This window comes from Cavia porcellus, unplaced genomic scaffold, assembly GCF_034190915.1.
Source record: "Cavia porcellus strain 051 isolate PalLab524CR breed Dunkin Hartley unplaced genomic scaffold, mCavPor4.1 scaffold_10, whole genome shotgun sequence".
NCBI classification, from domain to species: Eukaryota; Metazoa; Chordata; class Mammalia; order Rodentia; family Caviidae; genus Cavia; species Cavia porcellus.
In genome coordinates, this window is record NW_026947493.1 from 30,125,969 (window position 1) to 30,148,967 (window position 22,999).

General features: G+C 36.0%; 1 protein-coding gene and 1 long non-coding RNA gene across 17 annotated transcripts in view; both read left to right on the forward strand.

Moving 5' to 3' along the window:
• The window catches only part of Fhit (fragile histidine triad diadenosine triphosphatase), a 1,402,288-nt gene that overhangs the window by 728,327 nt on the left and 650,962 nt on the right, over positions 1 to 22,999 (forward strand). The window lies entirely within an intron of this gene.
• The window catches only part of LOC134477864 (uncharacterized), a 39,756-nt gene that overhangs the window by 10,302 nt on the left and 6,455 nt on the right, over positions 1 to 22,999 (forward strand). The window contains exon 3 of the long non-coding RNA XR_010050109.1: positions 1 to 22,999. This exon is cut by the window's right edge and continues 6,455 nt beyond it. This is a non-coding gene — a long non-coding RNA (uncharacterized LOC134477864).

The following is a 22,999-nucleotide window of genomic DNA, read 5'->3' on the forward strand; positions in this document are numbered from 1 at the left end:
CCATAGCATGAGAGACTTTGTTCCACCAAGCACATGCTGCCATGATGAACTGCTGTGCTTCAAGCCCAAAGAAACAGGACCAGGAGGGCATGGACTGAAATCTCTGAAAGCCTGAGTCAAAATAAACCTTTTTACATTTGTAAATTGACTTATCTCAAATATTTGTTATAGTAATGGAAAGTTGACCAGTACAATGGTGATTGTAGTGGACTTACAGTCCGGCCTATTTTTGCATCTTAAGGAGTACTTACAATCTAATTGCTTAGCTTTTTACTATATATCCAAATTTTTATAACTCCCAAGGTCAAATATAGATTTATGCCAAACTTTCTAGTGCTCAATTATGCAAAACACTCAATTGTCAGTATGTTAAATGCTGAACATCTACATTCCCATATAATGCTATAATAATTCAGCTTTCTTAAGTGTTGAATATTTCCTTAATATACATCCGATGGTAGAGTTTAGTTCTAGCCAAGAATCTATTAGCAAAATTGAAAACAATAGCTTTTAAAATAATATGTCAATCACTGAATGGAAATAAGTAAAACAGAGACCATGACACGTTAATTTCCAGGAATATTTATGTCCATTGGGTCAACATTCCTATTTTTGGAGGATAATATCTTTGAGCAAAATAGTTTTGTGTGTAAAAGATTAGAAAGTTCTTTATTGTAAAGGGAATAGAAGGGAAGTTTCAAACTAACTGAACATGTTATGCAACTTTAAAGAAAGAGTTTTGTATTTTAATATAGACATTAAAGCAAATATTACTATATTGGAACATTTAGTTCTGTTTCTGTTGTAATAAATTTTAAGAAAATCAATAATAACATAAAGATAAAATTGGTAACCTAGATCAAATATTTTAGTTCTCATGTAAAGGCTTTCTTATCTTGAATAGCTGATGTTATAAAATGAAATTCATTTAAAACATGGCTAAAGATGATTAAAATATCATACAGACCCAAAGTACTCTAGCTGTAGATGTTCATTAAATTGACCATTAATAACTTGTGATAAAAAAGAATATTATTACATTCATAAATTTTGTATGCAGATTTTATTAAGCTGGCATGTTATATGAATTGATTGTCTGACATCTTCTGGCTGTGACTGAAGATAATAGTGTTTCATATGCATTTTCAATAGTGCAAGAATTCTGACTGACTATTTCTAGTTATTATGTTTTTATTCAGGTTGGCAGTTTTTCCTCCTAGTATGCAATTATAATATATAATTATAGCGTTAGCATGAAACATTATGAGGTTGATGGTGTCAGCATTTGTATTATAATCTTGCTTTTTGTAAGGGTTCCTAGTTTGTGTGTGTTGACATGATCACACATGTGTGTATATTGAGAGAGAGGGAGAGAGAGATATAGGGAGAGAGAGAGAAAAGAGAAGAGAAACTCTTTCAGCTTGGTTGACTATTTTGCCTTATTAATGAATTATTTCCAATTAGTTGTGGAAATGTAACTGGACTAGTTTGCTATGGCTTAATTTTAAAATCACATTTTAGTTGACTGTTGTTTGCTTTTCTAATTTGAGTTGAGTTTGTAAGTTTTACAACCTGTTTCTAGTGAACCGTAGTGCCATTTGGTTTTGTAGACTTACTGTTAATCTAGCAGATTGCTTTCTACTTAGTCATCAGCAGGGATCACAAAGGTGGAGGTTGCATACTTTTCAGGAAGGATATTTAGTTTATTGCTTCTTAATATATCAAAATTCTTTCCTTTGTAATTCTTTTGTAAATCTTTTGTTTCCAGAAACAGAAAATGTAGAACAAAGGTCAAAGCCTGGGCCAGATTACCTTGTGTAGAAAATCAGTTCTGCTGCTTGAATCTTTGTTATATGTTGCTATAGAAGAACATCTGAGACTGGGTAGTGAATATAGGAAAGAGGTTTATTGTGGCTCATTGTTCCAGGTTGCTGGGAAGTCTAAGACCAGACAGCTACTTATGGGAAGGGACTTATGTTACTTCAATTCCTGATAGAGAGAGAGGAAGAGCAAACAGGAACATCTATAAAAGACAAAACATGGGGGTTGACCTCACTTTATATCATAGTGGTCCCTGGAGAACGCTCTTGCAGGCTCTCACCTAATCACTTGTTCAAGGCCTACCTACCTCTAAATATTGTGGATCCGATCTCATCAAGGTTTTGTGGGAGAAAACTACACTCATGCCATAACACTACGCTAGTTATTCAACATCTTCATACATGTGTACTCACTTATGAAACAGTGAGGATTTATTAAATTTATGCGAGAGGTTTTGAACAAAATATGTGTTCAATATTTACTGTTATTAATACTTGATTTATTAATACTTGGATTAGTAGGAGAGAGAAGACAAGAAACTTTAATTACATTTTTCTTTGTATTAATCAAGCAAGACATAGTAATAAAATTGCTTCCTGAATCTTTGATGCTGGTTTATCTGCGGAATTCCCCCCATTAGCAATTTGTTGAGTGAGAGCAAAAGGTTTTGCAGAGATACCCAGGCCTGAGTATATAATTTTGGCCTCAGGGAAAATAAACTTAGAATTTCTTGGTTCCCACTTTTGTAATAGGGGGATAATTATAGTTAACTGTATAATGAGTTGTTAGAAATACATGCTAATTTAAAATAAAATGTAATGGCTTGCAGGCAATATTAGGATAGTAGTTAATTGCTTGTTTGTGACAGCAATAAAACATTTCGTTATATGTCTTTACTTAAAGCAGTAATGATGCCTAATGCAACATTTTGTTTCCTTTCAATACTAGATATCAGAACATTTCATTGATCATATTGGCTTTTTGTTGTTGTCGTTCTTGGCTCCATAAACACAGAGCCAAAAAAACAACTCAAAGAACATGGATATTGATCATTTTAGACTGAAATTAGCTAATTGCTGGTAGAATAGTGTTCTTTTGTGTTTGTTTCATAGACAGATTTAGAACTTGACCTTGCCACAGCACTTTGTAATCATTTCCCATTTCCATCAAAAGTAAACAACTGTGAAAGTTGGGAGGTTGATTCCTGCCTCTTATTTATGCTTGAAGAACACAGAGGTCTATTACACTTATTACTCTGAATAATAAAATTGCCAAGCAGATGACTGGTTTTGAGTCTCAAGCTGTGTATCTGGGAGATTCAAATAGAAGGACTTCCTCCTGCTTTCTGGCCATCTGTGAGTGTAGACACCTTTTTGTTATGAAACTAGGCTCAGGTCCTCCTGCCAAAAGTTAAAAAAAAAAAAAAAGAAAGAAAAGAAAAAAAATGAGAATGCACCTAATGAAAATTAGGTTATGGAGCCTCAAAAATTAGCATATTGACTATTTTATAAGAATACTTTAAAAGGCTGTTATAGTAATTCAGATGTACACAGAATCTTTAAGCTGTTCCAGTGGATATCTTAGTAGGAGTATGGTAGAAGCAGATGTGAGTAATTAGAGAGGTGGGCACAGGTAGGTCTAGTTACTATGCCTATATGCAGGGGTGGTAAGTGCGCCACACTATCTGGGCCAGGTGCAGGTAAACTACATTTAGGAAACTCCAGTTGTATCTCCCTTGTAGTATCCTTGTTTAACTGAATGTGTTTTTCAAAATCCCAACACTGATAAAGGGAGAAAGATGTGTGTTCTGTTAAACTGAACTGTGGTGGAAGCCAGTGATTGTTTTCCCACATATGAAGATTATCTTTATGTTGTCTAATGAAATTGTATGTGAGTTTCTGTGACTTGTAAAGATGATTTGTACTCGTGTGACTTATAACTTGAGCTTCGTTTCTTTAAGGAAAGAAATAAAATGAAAGGTACTTTTATGTTAAAACTCTTGTCTTTTGTTATGGGAGGTAACAATGATATTTGTCTAAAGATGATTATGATTCATTTTTTTCCAAGCCCAAGGTCCTGAGTTTAATTCCTGGTACCCCTGAAAATCATTTTTTTTTTTTTTTTGGTAACAAGCATTATCTATTCTATATGGTTAAAAATGTTCATTTTCTGATATGCCTTGCATTGTTCATGTGCTTACTTAGAATACTAATCCTTTTACTATCATCTTCATCCACCTGCTTGGGAGGGCCCAAAGAATATTTTTGTGGGTGAGGTCACCAGCTTAAAGAACGCACATGTGCAAGATATCAACAACAGCAGCAGGCAAAATGGAACAGAGTCATCTGTATTTTTCTTGTATATTTTTTATACAGGTTGTTATCACTTATTTACATTCTTACATGCTGGCTGCATTGTGCACTGATAATTCATGGTTATATAATTATGCCCTGATGTGCACCTGCACTGACAATGATATCATGTCCTCAGGGCTGTCTGGACTCATCCTTACCTGCCCTGAGCTTTGACTCTGTCTGGGTGGTTCCCCACAGTCTTGTTCCATCCTTGACACATCATGAATGTCCTTTCTTCATGTAGCAGAAAGTTTCTAATATAGTAAGCCCCCAATGTCTGAGTCAGTTCTGTCCTGCAAAAACATTCTCAGATTGAATTTGTTCATAATCTAACAAAATGAGTATTATATAGTACAGTTGTGAATCTTATATGGTATACCCATCACAGTTCACAACTCTACCATCCAAAAGTCAGGAAATTACTATATATGAATTAAAAGAGAAGAGAGACTACCAAAGGTGAAATAGATTTTATTCATTTACAGTCATTTAAGTGATTGAGGAAAATCTCCATAGATCCATGTTTTATATAAAATGTTGGCATCAAGCCTTGATTTTACTTCTAGCTATTAGACACCTGGTTTTGTGTTAGATCTTTGGACTTGATGAACTTGCCCGTCAGAGTTAAATATTATTAGTTATTCAGAATCCACAAAAAATGATCATCTATAGTACAGTAAAACTCTTATTAGAGAAACTAAATATTAAAAACTTTCTTTCTAGAAACTGCAGTGACCCACAGCTAATGGAGTCCTGAGGAGAGGCAAAGGGAGATAATAAAAGGAAAGCTGGGGCCTGGTGAGCCCTGACCTTTCTGGTGGAGAGGCAGTGAGAACCTAGCATGGTCTGTGTCTTTATTTATTCACAGTAAACAGGAGGAAGCACGTGACAGAGCCAAAAGTGCAAGATCCCAGTGTTTTTCTGAGATGCTGGAAAGAAACATTCTCTGATCTATCTGTGCTGTAGTTAACAGGGAGTAACACCAAGACAGGACACCTGCAGGACTGGTTTTGCTCTAGTCCCAACAATTTGTTCACATGGCTCGCCTCTGGCACTCTGTGTTCTTGAGGCTGGCCTTGCTGTAGCTCCAAATATGTGGCTGATCTCTGGCTCAATCATTCCCCACCAGTAAATACATATTAGCTCATACATTTTTAACAAAACTGTTTAATAAAGCTATGATATAACCTGCATTTTCCATTTTATTTGTTACATAGCATATTGTTTAGTAAGTTGCCTAAATAGGGGTCTTGAACTTGATTATCTGTAATGAAGTTGGTTAGTCACACTGGTTATTAAAATACTCAAATAATATTTCTGCAGTACATATATATGGCTCTGACTTGAATCCTAACATTCTACTTCTCCTGGGCCTCTCCCCCAGATTCCCAGACTTTTCCATGAGCCACCAAACTCAGAATTAATGCCTGAACCTACAGTTTCCTACCCTAGCAGCATTGCCAGCTTCTACATGTCTGCCCCTTCCTGAAAGTTGTTTCTGGATAGGTCTATGATGAATGTTAGATAAATAAATAAAGGGCTACATGGAATCCAAGTTAAAGGAAAAGTAGATTAAAACCTTGCTCTAAGTATTCCTAAACTGCAGAATCAAAGGTAAACCATAAATCATAGCAAATGTGAGACAGGTTTAAAATAGTGCTACAGCCAGGTCCATGGCAATGCATAATGCCTAAAACTCTGCTAGGAAAATAAACAGTAACTCAGTGAGTACATCATGGACCACCCCCAGACTTCTCCTAAGTTAAGGGAATCAAAAGATTGCTTGGCAAGAGGCCCACTCTGGTTTCCTGATCATTTACAAGGTTTCATAATGAAGTCAAAGGATATTTCATTTGTCTTTATACTTTGGGCAGTGCCAGTGGCTCTGTCCGGTGTTTTTCCAGTCTTGCCTACCTCCTTAGAACATTTGCATTGGCATCACAAAAGGTTGGCTTCACAGTCTTGTAAATAGTTGAATAAAAAACCTCTAATACTTGGCATTTTAAACGGGCCCTTAGATGGTTCATCTAAAATCTATTTGCTTTGGCTGGCAATACAGATTCTCTGGGTAATGAACTTCAATTTTGTCACCTGGTTATATCTTTGAGATAGCAGAAAAAGGGAGATGGAATTAGGAGGAGAGATTGCTGTACAAATAACTTGGCATTAAAGACTTCATTTTCTCTGACTTGTCAGGGCATGAGCTAAACTTGAGACACACTATTTTGCTATAAAATGTGATGATGGAGTGTTTTAAATTTATGATAGGGTTATTCCTCTACATTGGCAAGTTTGAGATAGACAGGTACTACAGCAAGCTCCAAGTATCAAATAACTGAGAGGCAAGTTCAAGATAGATTACTTTCAGTCTGTAGCAGTCTATACAACTATATTTATTAATTTCTGTGCTTACGATCTCCATACTCTTCAAACAATCTTGAGAAAATGTGGCATCAGAGGTAAGCCTTCCAGGTGCTTAGAGAAGAACACCGAATTCTGTCCATTGTTGCCTTCTCCTACTTGGAAAATATGTCCACAGTTTATGTTTTTGATGCTGAGCAGTAATTAAATGTGGGAATTGTGCAATTTCAGAGGCCAGCCAGAATCAGTTTTTTATTCTCTCTTAACTGGTTTCTGTACCTTTCTTGGTCTGTTCTTCCTTGCTTATATAGCTTTTACAACTGTGTCTTCAAATGCTGAGGACCAAGAGATAACAGAGTAGTGTGCTGGTTTAACTGGCTGAGCTCAGTCTTCCTCCCTTAAAACCTGGTTACCTGAGGCCAGTTCACTAAATCTTTCCAAAAGTCACTTGGAGAATTCAGCCATAAGAGATTAGCCAAGTTTCTGGCAAACAGGAATTTCTTAACTCTGATTTATCATAGACTTTATATTCATGATGAACCATTTTATTTGTGATTGGGTTATTTGGCTAGACATTGTTTGAGTCCATCTAAATCAGGTGCTTTGGAAGTTTTTGAAAAATGGCCAATCCATCATTACAATGTGTGCTCTCCCTTGAGAGCAGCAGTAGAGCAGTAGTTTTGATTAACACTAACTTCATACTGAGAAATTTTAGTGGTGTAAAGAAATTATAGGCAATAATAATTTTTAAACATTAGCATTGTACTTGAGAAATTTATGACTAGAAATTTGAACACTTAATTTACCCTTAACATTGTTCATTTTTGTCATTATTGTTAAGTTTTAGTTTTTAAGGTAGTCTTGTTAATTTGTTAACTTTTTAGGGTTTTCTAGAGGTCTAATTTTTAAAATTACAGTGATACATACAGAAATATGTAATATGAAATTGTATATTATCTGTTATATGTTTCCAAATAATAGATATGAAAGTGTACTATAGTATTAAACTAAGACATGAATTATACATTTCTGCAAGCTACATCAAAATTGGTTTTCTAGTCTATTTCCATATAGGCTTGAAATATATTGTAGTATCATAAAAACAACAGATTAAAGATGAAACCATATCATTAGTACTAGTTATGGATGACATGCTTAGCATAAGCTCTGTATCAGCACTAACTAGGTAATCAGAGATGATTTCAGGGATAAATTAGCTGATACTGAATAGGGATCAAAAATGTGCTGCACATGAGAGCTGAATTCTCATCTGTTGCTTAAGTTGACCCAAAATATATAATTAAATCTAAATTTATTGATGAGAAGCTGCTCAGTGAAAGATAAAATATGTATTATTACCTGCCATCCTTTTGGACAAAGAGTAGTGCTTTGGTTTTATTTATCAAAAGCAATTCTTTGAAGCATAAATGGGTATGTGTGTGTAGTTGTTAGGATTTACTAGCATCTGGAATATTACTTTAAATAATTAATGAAAGTGACATCAAAGCCTGCTCCTCTCTGACCTATAGATTTTTAGTCATCAGTGGAAGATCTGATGGTACACAGTGTTTTCTTTGCCTAACCTATCAGACCTCTTTGGAGGTATCCCAAATTTGTTGATAGATACTAAATTGAGTGATTAATGTTTGATGTTAGGCAGCTGTGGGAACTGCTCAAGGGCTTATGGTTGTTTGTAGTGCACAGAAAATATATGCTTTGTATAATCAGTTCAGCTCTCTTTGTGATCCTGTATTTTATGATTCAGCTATACTTATGTAAATAAATAAATAGCACCTGGCATAGTTTGATCTTTTTCTTCTTTCTAATTAAAAAGCAAAATTGAAATAAAACTTCCCATTAGAAATGCCATTTCTGAATCACTTACTTTTTAGTTTTTATTTCTGTACTTTCATTAAGCATATTCTGTAAATATTTATTGTACCTTTTCATTTGAGAAATTGCACCTTTTTTTTTTTTACCAGTTCCTTATAATATTTGGCAGCGTATTTTTTTAGAGTTAGGCATTTGAAGGGTACGCTAGGTAACAAATGCTCAGAAGTGTCTCTTGTACTCTGCTGCTTTATATTAATCAATAAAATCTTAGACAAATAATCAGAAGTTGTTCTTTGAAGTGGCAATGTCCTTATATCGCAGTTATATTTTTTAATTCATGTTCTCTGTGACCTCACTACAATTATTAATCATAGTTTCGGATCTGTGTATGGGAAGGTGAACAGTCTTGATTTCTCAGTTTTCAGAGAACCTCAAGGTCTATTGTAAATATTGTCCATTGTGAATATTTATTTACCCTCGTGGCCCTCCCTAGCCAGCTCCAACTCACGGCTTGAATGTTTTCCATGCCAGTTGACCACGGCATCTTGAATCCGGTCCATCTGGCTCTTTCCTAGGACATTCAAAACTCTGTATCTGAGTAACAATATTTGCAAAAGCTTTAGGACACTATTACATAGCACTGTAACTTTGATGTCGGTTAAGGGACAAAGTCATATTTCTTTTCTTCCTTGGAGAATCAATAATGTGGTCATACTTTCAGAGACAGGCATGTCTGAACTACGAGCTGGCAGTACATTATTTTCAAATCTCTTTTCTCCCAAAGGTCCCTCAAGTCTAGTCTTCTTTGACAGTTTCATCATGAATGTGCTACAGTCTTACCGTTCTGTGCAACCTTAGAAAAGTTCCATGGAAAACAGTATAATTAATACAGTGTCTTTTACTGGGTCCCATTTGTAATGCCCAAAGCAACAGTTGTATTATATTTCACTTGGATGGGATACTTCATAGTAGGTGGCTTGAGTTTGATATGCAGTGTGATTATATCCTCTGTGTCACTGGGAATTTGGAGTGACTTCTATGCATACTTTCTCTATACCTACAACATACTCTGTTGTTTCATTTATTTGTTTCTTCATTTATTTATGCCAAAATGAATTGCTTTTTCCATGTAAAATATTTTTCAGCACAAATGAAGGAAAGGAAATGGAGTAGGGAAAAAAGTATGTAATACCTGCAGCACTGTGCCCAGCAGATCATTGGTGGTGGCTTTAGCAGTGTTCTTATTGTTGCGCCTTTCTAGAATTATTACTATTACCATCACTTTTATTATAGTACTTCCAAAACTTTTTGCCAGGTTCATTCTATTGTTCTTTATAGATGAGACCATTGCTTTACCACAAAAGGCACTGAGAAATGAGATAATTATCACTAGGTAACTAGTTTGAAGGTGGCACTTAATCTAATTGTTTAGCAGGGCCCTGCCTTGCTCTGCATTCAGACTTCCTAGGGTCAATTCCTGGTTCCCATTTTTGTTTACTGTGTGGCTTTTAATTATTTATATTATTTCTTCATCTGTAAGTGGAAATCATGAGACCCACTCATTGGAAGGATGAAATTTGATAATAAAATAAGCAGCTCATCCTTAGTAAGCACTTTGCAAGCAGTCAATGTCAATGCTGTAGTTTTATTGTTGCTCTAATTGTTATTACTGTGTGTTATTTTTTTCACTGTTATTGTTTCTACCATGAAGACAATTTTTCCCTTTACTGCCTAACAAAGAATCCACATATACTGTCTGCTTTTTACAGTAAGCACAATAAACAGATCAAGCTAATTGATCTTTCACTCATAGCATAAACAGCATGTTCTCAATTATATAGAAATGTTCGGGTGAAATCATTTTAGTTCTATGCTGATCATCAAATCAAACCATGAGCTTCCTGCCCTTTAAGATAAAAATGTGTATAGTCTCTATTTGATTCCTGAGACATTACTTCCAAGATTATATTTTACATATATTTGTATCTGTGTACTTATACTGATCATATATGTATAAGTACATCCACCTTTTGGCATGAAATCTCTGCGCTTGAAAACTAGTATTACATAATTATTATCACTAGATCAAGAAAGTGCAAGTATTTATATGAAACTTCTTAACAATAGCGTTGCTCTCAATAGGTTGTGTAGGGATCTATAGTAATTATACATAATGTGGCTTGTGGGATGCCTGGCACATGCTTATGCATATACATTCAGTATACATAAGCAAACAATAATGGTATCAAAGAGTATATAACAGAAATGTATCACTAAATTAGAAATCCACTGACAAATTTAACCACTCAGATTCCTTCCTTGCATCTCTCTTCAAAGAAAAGAAATAATGAAATGAAGAAATGAGTGATCAATTTCTTGATTCTATTATTAGCCTTAATTTTGTGTACATGTAATTTTATGGTCTTTATTATATTTTAGGTTATAAATAAAAAATTTTAACCATTGTATTATGGTTTGGGCCTATCTGTCTTCCCCCCAGAGACTTACCCAGTTATAGGTGGGACTTTTCAGAGGAGGCTGGATCTAGAGTATGTAATGCTGGGTTTGATGATATGTGATTACTAAATTATTTCACTGGTTATGTTTGGTGTAGTTCTGGGTAGACTTACTGGTACTCTACCCTGAGTGTGAGTGCTGCCCATCCTAAGGTAACCTGGGTGCAATGTAAAAGGGACAGAAAGAAGCTGCTACTCTCAGTTGCCTGGTTTTGCTGCCTTGTGTCTGCTGTTACCTGTTTCTCCTCTACAATGCCCATCTGCCAAGTCACGCTACCATGGTTCCACCTGATTATGGACTAAAGCCTCTATAAAGCATGAGCCAAAATAAACTTTTCCTCCTTTAACTTTGGGTGTCAGGTATTTTGTCTCAGCAACAAGCAAAGGTAAGTAAGACATACTGAAAAAGAGTTCAAAAGAACTAAAAAAAAATACATTCTGCAATCCTCAAGAAAAGTTAAGACCATTCCTCTTCTCACTCCATGGGTTAATGGCAGATTTGACTCTCTATTGTTTGTTTTCTTTTGTAGGAAAAAGTAAGAGTAATTGTTTTAATATGATTTTATAGATTCTATTCTTAAAAATACTGCAAGATATATAGTCCAGTATTATATTCAACATATTGAAGGCTATATAAATATATAACATATGTAGAGAAATATACATTGAAATGCTGAAAAATAATATAAAACAATTTATGTTAATATTTGCTTACCTGAGTCCAGCAACCTTGGAAAATAGTATTAGATAAAGAAATTCTATACTTTTTGTGTTCTTGTAAAGAGCCCTCCTTCCCTTACCTCTCTTTCTGTCTGACTCTGTATCTGTCTCTGTCTCTCTGTCTCTGTCCCTTTCCTTTTCTCACTCTCTGTATTGGTGGTATTGAGGATTGAACCGAGGGTCTTCATATTGATATATATTTTCATTCAGAACTCAGTAAGTTGCCAAGGCTGGAAAAGCCTCTGCCTTACCCTCCCACAGTGCTGGAGGTGCAGGTGTGCACCACCATGCCTTGCTAAGAGCTGCCATTTTCTGTATTACTTGGACAAACCTACTTAAGAACCCCCTCATAAGACCTCCTTGACATAGCCCGAAGCGGAGCTCCCACACTCCCTGAGTGTATTATTTACTAACTCCGATGGCACCTTTCCTTTTTTCGTATTCTTGAACTGTGACCTGGCCTTCAGCATCCAAGTGCAGAACATCACCTCTTTAATGATCCCTCTCCAGAAGTGGTTGATTTTAGAGAATGCTTTTCCTCCTCAGTTGCCTTATCAGGCCACTTGCTCATCCCACTTCCCCACAACTATTTTATATACTCCTGTTTCCTCCTCCTGTAAAAGAAAATCCCTTTCTGCCTGACTTTTGAGACACCTTCACATCTTAAGGTCAGAGCTGCCTTAGATGGCAGTAGTCTCTCTCCCCTTATTAAATCACCTTTTCTAATAAAATCTTAAGTATAGATGTGTTTTTAGCTTACGTTTGCATGTATTCCCTCTGTAACCTACAACTATTATCTGGTCTTCACCCTAATCACAATCAGTTTCCTGTCCCAGACTTTCTCTATGGTACTGTTGACACATTTGTTCCCTTCTCCTGTCTCTTACAAGGGGGTATTTTTATTCACATCTTGCGCCAAGACACTGAGATTCCTATGTGTCAAGTCATCCTGAAGGAGACTTGGAAGGAGGGATGGAATCTGAAAACTTCCATGACCAATATCATAACCCTCTGGTGTCTTCCTCCCTTGCCTCCATTAACTCCTGGAGGTCTTGGCTAATATTGGGCTAGTAGTGATGATGGCAGCTCCATCACTGAGTGAGCTGCATACAGATTCTGTGTGTCCTTTTCCTTGTGACACAGACCACACATGGGGAGACTGATGCCAGTATCATTCCTATTCTGTTTACACTGAAGGAGTGCGAGGTTTGAGTGATTATCCAATTGGCCTACGCCTTTGAAGTGGGGATGTATCTAAATGACAACCAACCGTTACCCTTCACCTTGTGATTATCCATGAACTGCATTCCTAGATGCAGCCCTTCTAGTTCTTATCTAGCTTCCTGCAGTACTAAACACAGGTGGTCCTCCAAAACCTCTCTCCTTAGTCACTGGGAGTTTGTGGTGATGATGGAGCACTAGTTTCAGAGTCACAACAAAGGGATTAAATCTATCTTCTGCTCACATTAAATGTAATATTTATTTGTTGTTTATCTCAAATAAATAAATGGGAGAGAATGCTTTCCAGGCCTGTGGTAGGTGTTACTGTAGCCAAGGAGAAAATATTTAAGTAACTGAGTTCCTGTGCTTCTCTGCTCTTTATTTTCCTTTATTTCCTTTGTTTTCCTTTATTTTCCTCATCTGCTCGATGGATTTCTCAAGATATCAGATTTATGAAAATGTTCTAAAGGTTTGAGAAAGAATGAGTGAAACTTTCTGGTCCCAGGGCCTTGCATATAGTAAATACTCTGCTGGTTACTGCAGCTATTATCATTATTGTCATCATCATCATTATCGACATTATCAACATCATCATCACCCTCATATTAGCTGTTATTTTAACCCCAAAAAGTCTTGTTCATATCATAGAAGAATAAATATCTTTTTATGATGAACAAAAGTCTAGAGGCAACTAATAGCAGATAACTCAAATTGTCTCATTTTGACAATCAGTTGTGTTTGCTATTTAAATAGTGCTATTTAATGATTAGAATTGTATTTTATTAAGAGTAATACACATGTGAAATTGAACCTCTGGTGTGTTACTTTAATGTCTTAAAGATGCAGTTAATCATTTTCTTGCCTAATCATTAATAAAGTATAAAAACTATAATATACAAATGAATATTATGAAATTTCCAGAGTTCTCCAAAACTACTCATTAATTTAGCCCTATAAAATTAACCATAAACATTTTTATTATATATGAGTGTGACAGAAGCCCTTGGGTGCTTCATTTATTCTCTGGTGTTCTATTCTGTTTATTTAAGATTCTGAGACTTATTTTTTCATTAATTTTGAATTTTGCAAATTATTATAATGTGAACACATGTTCATTTTTCCTTGGATGAGAAAATAAGCTTAATGAGAAAATTACTTAGGCTTGTTATGCCAGAAGAAAATCAGGGTTTTGGTGTTGGCCCGGGCAGGGTTGACCTTCCCTGGTCTCTGTCTGCCTTGTCTAATTCATTTCCCTTGAAAGCTGTGTGAGCAGACACAGCCCATGTCCTGATTGTGTCACTACTGCTGGCAGGAAGAAAAATGCATCAGAATTCATGGCGATATCTCTATCCAGTTCTGAATATGAGGTTTTGTAAATGTCTCCCAAAATAATGCCTCACCTCTGATATGCCTCCCAGTGTTATCTGCAGTTCTGTGAGGTCAGAGTTTCATGCACAGTTACCTCAAACTCAACAGTTTTGAAAGAAGATTCTTTCCCACTTTAGTGCTCCTTCTACCATAAAGTTTTCCTGGTTAATGGGCTTTCCCTGGCTTTGAGTTTCAGGTTTTGCAATATTTGTCTCTGTTTTTCTGTTAAATCTCCCTGGGTTTCTCACATTCTTCTGTTCTATCCCCACTGCCATATCCCAAGTCCTTCTTCCCACCTGTGCACCCGTGTCCACTCTCCTATTATTCCACCTTCCTCTCTCTTTGAATATTGTAATAGGTTCCTAATTGATCTCCCTGCCTTCAGCTCTTCTATGCCCTTTAGTTAATCTTGGAGCAGTACTCATACAAATTAAGTGTTTTAATTGCTGTTTGATTTGAATTGAATATTATCAAAGAAGCTGACTATCAGTGTGGGAATGAATTTTTCAATGTTGGTACATTATCTTAAGAAGAAGATCTTGAGAGTAGAGAAGTACTACCTTCAAGGGTGCACACATCTTTTTTTATATCTCCATTGCATCATTTACTGTAACTCAGTTTGATTTGTAATCAACATAATAGCTCTTCCTTTAAAAATTTTTTTTAACTCCAAGACGTGCAGCTTGTTAGTATTAAAAATACCTGTTCTCTGTAAAATGAATAGAATAAGAAATTTCTATAATACAACACTAAAAGAAGATAAATATCAGGTTGTCAGAAAATTTAAATGAATAATGGTATTTGAGACATTTATTTTTTTTCTTGCAGTTTTGAGATATAGTAATTACTGCTATTTAAATTTCCCCCCAATTTAGCTTGCTTAGATGTCTTTGTGATTGGAGGCTTTTGGACACATAAGGTATTTTCCTATCCTGTCAGTTCTTTAAACAGAATATTTTCATTTGATCTAGAAGAAAACAAAGCTTGTAGAGTTGAAAAGCAGCAAAACTAGCCTTGTTTTTCAAGTAGGGCATTGTATAAAACTTGGTAGAACGAAGAGTAGGGATGTAGTTTGAAGAAATAAGTGGGCTTAAGCTTACATTCATTTAAAAGATGAAGTCTTTTGATACTGTTTCGGCATATAATTAGGTTAATAAGTTAGTTAAAATATGAACACTCAAACCAAATTAATCTTCTTATTTGAAATAAGAATATTTCAAATGCTCAACTTACAATTCAACAGTGGAACGTTCAATGACTGAAGTTGGCCTAAGCTCTTTTTACCTATGCAGAATATAGGGAGACCCAGGAGATGTGTTTCTGTTCCTTGAATTGTGCCCTTCTCAGCAGGGGACAAGAAACTTAACAAATTCAGTTCTGCCCTAATGCTTCTTATTTAGATAGTATTACATGTGTTTACTTCTGTGCATACAAAGGATTTCAGGTAAATAAGATTCTGTAGTAAAAATGCCAAACTATGTAGATAAAGTAAAAGCTATGTGTTCTCTTATACAAGGGCCTTCTGATTCTTGTGATGGCCCTGCTAGAAGGGGCATGAATCCAACTGGAAATTGATGCTTTTCTCCTTAGTAAAGTTACACTCATTTCTAGATGATAAACAATTCCCTATTATTGTGCTGGGCTCTGGGTTAAGTATTTAATTTTGCCACAAAAGTGTAAGGGACATGTTCTTCTCCATGTCAGAAGTGTGGACACCGAAACTCAAAAGAGTTAAGTGAACATACCAAAGCCAAGGCTTTCAGTGGAGTCTAGATGCTTTTAGCTTCAAGGCCATAGCTGTGACTTTGGCAACTCCTCTGGATCTGCTGTTAATTTTCTGGCATCACCAGTTTTAAAAAATCATGATTATTAGAATTCAGAAATTTATTTCCCTCTTCCATTAAATTAGGGATTTCCGTAAAGTTTCTTTTAGAGGAAAGAAAATTCCTCAGAGAAGTAGGAATGGAAGAAGGGATGGATTTAATAAGTTTTAAAGGACTGACAGGTTTAGGGCCAGTAGCTTTGACTGAAGGACAACATCCCACAGTTTGGTCTTTTGTTAGTATTAAGTGGTTAGTTTTATTTGACTAAATCCTTAAAAATGTGATAAAAAATTTATGAATGCAAATAAGAAAAATTATTTTCTCTTCAGGGAAATACATATGTATTATTTTTGTCAATTTGAAGATTTTTTTAAAAACCAAGCTGATTACCAAAAGATAAGAGAAACAGCTTTTTTTTTCAACATTTACATGAAATGACACTAACTTTTGTTTGAACAAATGTCCCACACTTTTCAATAATATGATGTATCTGTCCCTTTCTGCCTCTTAAAAATGGAAATATTTGTAAAGGTAGTAGCATTTTTAGTCTTTCTTATTCCCACAATTCCCCACTGTGTTACTTGGTGCTGAGCCTTAGTGGAAACCAGCAGGTGCAGGGGTTCTCTCGGTGAGGTGCCTTGCACGGGTGTGGCTGCCTGCAGGCTGTGGGGTCTCATCCTAACACTGCGGAACGATGCAGAGTGGGTCTGTCTTTCTTTTGGGAGGATTGTGTTGTGTCAGTTATGATGTACTCAGGTTCTTCTCATTGCACATGGAGAGGTGCTTGAAAGTACTTGTGTGGCCAGATGGTGCCTGCTGGACTCCTCAGTGGCTTCCCATTAGCTTAGACACTGCTGGCGTGGTTCTCCCTCACCTTTGTCTCCTTATCAGCTGCTTATCCCCCATGCCCACCACTCTCCCACTCTATGTCCTAAATTCTAGTCCCCATGCTCTCCAGTGCCTTTCCCCATATAGGTGTCTTTGCAGATGGTCCTATGCCTGCCTTGATGCTCTGATGGCCCTCACCTTCAATATCATTACCTCTTTGGGGTTCTCCCTACCTGTAAAAGTCTCTGTTGGAAACTCTTGGCAGCCTGACCCTCTGTTGAGAGGTCATGTCTCAACTGTACTCTGCATGTGTTTTCTCATAATGTTGGAGAAAGCAGATAGGATATGATGATCAAGCTCCTAGATACTGTATTCATGCATCTGGCCTCACACTAGACTCTGCCACTAGGCACTTTGACACAGTGGCACTTCTACAAAATGGTAGTGATTACCATGCCTCATTCTTAGAAGTGTGGTGGGCAAATGAGTTGATATTAGAACATCACCTGATACAAGGATGAATTTCACTGCATGGTATCTCATTGTATTATTTGATTAATGGTCATGAATCTATTAGACTGTGAACTCCAGCAAGATGAGGTTTCATTAGATTTTGTTCAGCAATGTGCAGGCTGCACCTGGCACAGTGCCTAGCCCACTGTGGACACCATTCAGCAGTTGTATTTACTATACTTTGGCACTGATATAGGTAAACCATGATTGCTTCAGCCTCAGATCAAGCTGGTAATTTGATCTCTCATTGGATTTAGAGGTGTGCTCTTGAAAACCAGACACTAGATCTTGTTTCTTTGTTCTGTACCTTTTGATGGAAGAACATGAGATCCTATCTAGAATTGTGATCAGGATTAAGGGTCTGGCTTTGTCTTCAATGTGGGCTTCACTTGTACTAAACTAATGGTACCCTCATTTTCATCTTTCTGCTGCACATTGCTTTTCATTAGTTATAAATTTAGTTGGAAGGTGAGCATATCACACATATTCAAAGTAGAGGTGTTGTAGTTAGGGCAGACTACTTCCAGAGTGTGGTCCCCCACTTTTAGCCCACTTGTGCCTGTCCCTGGAGATCTTTGTCTTCAACACATAATGTGCTGTCTAAGGCTATTAAGTGGTACACCCACTTGGGAAACGTAATGAACAAACATGGAAGTAGTCTACAGAAAGAGAAAGCCTCCAGCCTTTTAATCTTAAATATGGAATAATCAGAAATGATGACATCATGAACAGCTGATCCACTTAAGCTAAAGATAAGATCTTTATCGTGCAGCATATGATTTTGAAGGCTACCTCATTTCATTTTTAAGAAAGAGCGTGTCAAATGTAGTGAAAAAAACAAAGTCATATGTATGAGTCATTAGTTACTTGATTTTCATTTAGCTGAATAACTTAGTGTGATAATGTCTCCTGGGCTCTGAGAAATCTTTCTATCCATGATACAAGAGAGATATTTCAAGAGATATGTTTGTTCAAGAGTGTTATATATTTCAGATTTTGAATTTCTACTATTCATGGTTACAAATGGTAGAATTGGGTTTGGTGAGTAATTTTTAATGAAAAGGAAAATCAAGAAAAAGGCATAATGTTGAATAGCATATTTAGTGCCAGAAAACTTGATAAAACGATCAAACTCTTTTTTGGTACTTCCAGATTTAATTAAAATAAAGATTTCATTTTTCATTGAGAAAAAAAATTATTGCGTAGTGGAATGCATCAGAATAAGGGGTCCTCCTCAACCCCACATGCACAACAGGGGATTTTCTTAAATAGATTTTCTGTGCCAGTTTTGTTGCATAAATTCTTTCTAAACATTTTTTTAAAAATTTAAAATATATTTCCTTTAAATAGAGTCCTAAGTTTGGTGTTGATGAATAAGGATCCCTTAGATTCAGATATTACTTAAGTTGACTCACTACTTTTACCATGAATTTTCTTCTGAACAGGGAGGAAAAATATTTAGTTGATATGGACCATCTGGCTTTAAAATGTGGAAAATCGTCTTCTTGTGTGCTTCTATTTTAGAGTGACTATTGCGTGAGAATTCCAATGAATCCAAAATAGTATATTCACAATTTAAACTTAATGCTTTGGGGATTGTAAATCACAGCACATATGGGATGACACACGTTATGGAGGAAGTGGGTACTCGTGGCCCAAATGCAAAACTAAGTCTATGTTCTATGTTTATTGAATATATTTATTGTAACAAAATGAATATGAATGAACTCTTAGATATTTAATCTTATCATTGGGACTTTTAAAAACCAAAACATTATTTGTTACATTATTATGAATATTCACTAACTGCCCTTCCTTTTAGAGGTTCTTGAAAAAAGAAATGGTTCTCATTATTATTTTTGCAAGGTTAAATGATACTATTTTTCATTTTTATTTATTTTTGAGATACAGTCTTGCTGTGCCCTGGCTTTGAACTCACTATGTATCCTAACCTGGCCTCTAATGCACAGCAATCTTTTTGCCTCAGTCTCTTGAGTGCTAGGATTCCAGGTATGTGCTTGCATGTCCAGCGTGCATGGTTCATTTAAAAAACAACAATAACAGCAAACAAGCAAGAAGGGTATTCATTTAAAAGGAAGCTGTGCTTCCTATTTTTAGTGGTTTGTTCAAAGACATGGAACTCCTTTCTTATGGACCTCATATTCTGGCAAAACAAGATATTTGTACAATGATTTTCATGATTAGGGTAGCCAAGAAACTTCCTCAATTTAACATTTCTCAAATTATGCTCTGATAAAATTTATTCCACAAAGGATAAATAGGAGAGTTTTATCAATAGTTAATCTTTTGAAGCTTTTCTTTCTTTCTTTCTTTCTTTCTTTCTTTCTTTCTTTCTTTCTTTCTTTCTGAGATGAGGTCTTTTATGTTGTCCACATTGGTCTCGAACTTCTGGATTCAAGTCATTCTCCTACCTCAACTTCTCAAATACTAGGATGCAAATGCATACCACCGTGCCTGGCTGTCAAAGGGTTTCTGAGCTTTGAGGCACTGCATTGTGGACTGTCTTGGCTGCTTTTCTCTTGTTACTGAAACAAAATACCTGACACCCAAAATGAAGCAAGGAAAGGTTTATTTATCTTACAGTTTTGGAGATTTCAGTCCATACTCAGCTGGCTGCAAGGCAAGGTGGCATGGCTGAGGGGCAGCCATTCATGGTGGCCACAAATAGCAAGAGCAAAATGAGCAAAAGAGAAAAAAGCAGGCCTCTTTCCAACCCTCACATGGTATGTTGGCTCCACCCCTGGGCAGGTGAAGCACTCACACTATTAACCTCAGCACCAGAAAACAAACCATTCACAAACACTAGATTCAGCAGCCTCTGTGACAGCATGAGGCTTGGGGGGCCACCTAGACACAAATTATAACATGGATTTATGAAAAAAGTTATGAGGCAGTGTTTCTTCAACTGTTTTACCCCTGATGTAATTTGTAGGACTTTTATTTCTGGCAAGAAGGGCTCCTTGTTTGGTTGGCACATGTAGCCTTTTGATCAAAGACCTTCCTGGATATCATATGACTTCAAAGTACTCTGCCTATACCACTCTAGCACATTTGATCATTTCTAAAATTGAGATGCAGTTTACAATCATCACATATGTATTTTTTTCCTAATTCCAGGAACACTGTTACAAATTTGACAGTGCTGTACAATTAAGTCAATTATTAAGTCAGAGTTAATTCTAATTTATTCATTATGCTCAGTCTGATCCATAATACACTATTAAGTGAAAAGTGTTGAGTGAGAGGAAACAGTTTTTAGTGAGAATTATTCTAACCACTATACAATAAGCTATGTTTTCCACAATTTATAAGAGCTGGTTAAAAAATAATGATCACTCCCATTTTATTGTAACCCAGTGTTAAGTGGTATATTGTATCTGTTAGTGGTATATTGTATATGTTATGGCCCATTTTAAAGTTGAAGAAGTTGACACTCAGAGAATCCTAATGATTTATCCACTGGACCAGCTGATAGAGAATGAGATTATAATCCCACGATGGCTGATTTTCACAGGCTACTCTTTGTTTTGGTTAACTGAGTATGAACATTTACTTACTGCACCATTATTGCTAGCTTATACCTTTGCATTCTGACATACACCAATGGTTCCCCAGAATGGGTCACATTGGAATTACCTTGAGAGCTTTCAGAAATCCTGGATTGCTGAGCTCATTCTCACTAACTCTGGGATGAGACTGGTTAGCTGCATTTTTAAACATGACTATAAAAGCTCCAAGTGATGTTGATAAAGCTAAATTTGGAAATGACTGGTAAACACTGTATAAGAAATGCTTTTGTTTCTACTGAAGCTAAAAAGTCATTGCATACAACTTTCTTCAAGCCAGGAAGAATATATTTGAATGATTTATGGCCTCCATGTGGGATCTTAGAACCTGGAAGTGGCAGTTCAGGTGTGTTAAGAAAGCAGATATGCACAAACCAAAACCTGCCTGGCCCCTTTGCCTGAAATGTGGAATGGCGTCTTTATGGCTCTTTATCCATATGCTCTTCCCTCTATATTTAAAGCCTTCTTTAAAAAATAACCTCAATGTAAACTATCACAGATGGATATGGAGGAGATGTCAACATGCACAACCTTTTAGTCCTCAGCACTGATGGCAAGAATGAGCCCTTTTAATCTGCCTGAAAATAGCTGCAGCTTCCTTGATCTGATCTAATCAAAGGAGCAAACCCTTAGGGGATTAAAGAGTTCTCACTGCTGCCACTGCCATTAATTTAATTGCTAAGATACAGTGAATTATGGGGAAGTCAAGTGAAATGTTGAAATCTTTGGGGCAAGAGAATAAATAGGTTATTCCATAATTAGTGTTGCCTTTAAGAAGGGACATAGTTGTTCCCTGAAGTGTGACTTGGCAGAACTGACAATTATGTCTAAAGTCAGCACAGAAGTGAAGAAACAAGTTAGGTGTGGTCTTGGGAAGTGGCAGGATTGAATGTGGCAGAGGAAGTCTAAAATAAAAATGGTCTTTGACTTCAGAAAATATTCTGGGTCCACTTTAATTTCATGTATCCAGGAACTGCATATCTTTTTCTGGTTTTTTAAATTATAAGCAAAATTTTTACCCTTTTAAATGCATCTATAAATATTTAAATGCACTACTATGTATTTCGTGAAGTATAGATCTGCCTATGGGCCAACACTATTTAGGGACATCTGCTCAAATGTGAATTAATTGTGCCTGGTGGCCCTTTGAATGCCAACTCATTCCAACACTCCAGCTCATGAGCAGTGTCTTCATTCACGCGATGCATTGGATACCCTGTGAATTAATGTACTGGTGAAACTAATGGGTTCATTACATGAGTCCAGCCACTTGCTAGACTCAGTTTACCCAAAGGGTAATGACATTTAATGGGAGTTCCATTAAATAGGGATATTTATCTAACAATGCACTTAAACCTTTTAAGACGAAGTAATTAATTTTTTTCCTCTTATGAATTTTCTTTCTCTGATACCAGCTTACTCTGAGTCCATCTCTCCCTATTGACCAATTTTAATTAAAGTAATTGTCTTTAAGTTGAGTGTGTAGTTATTACTAGTACAGGGCAGTCATTCTCAGGATATCCCATTCTCAGAAACTAGCCATTTATTTTTGCTTGGTTATTTGTTTTACATTTTGTAATATTAAATAAAGGCATTTCTTGTATTAAATTCCTTCTGTGTTAGTTTAATGACTCTTTTTAGTATCATGGTTGTATCTATAACAATTATTATTGGTAATGAAGCAAGGATGTTATGAAATCACCGTATGCCTGGCATAGAACTAAACAAAACATTATCTCATTATGATCTTTATTATATCTTGTGTTGATCTATAATATATTCTATTCACTGGTTCTCAAACCTTGAACGTAGGCAAGTCTATCCTGCTTTCTGATGAAGTCTAGCCAGCTGCCTTATAAATGATCTCAGATGGCTGCAGAGCTAAGATTCAATGTTGAGAAAAGAAACAAAAAGTCTCAAAAGTTAGTAAGTGATGAGTAGCCCCTGTTGTCTAAGAACTAGACTAAAAAGTTTGTTCATACTTTGGTTAAAAAGCAAATCTTGTCTGATCCTCTAAGAAACCTCGTTTGATTCATGTTGATATTGAAACTCTA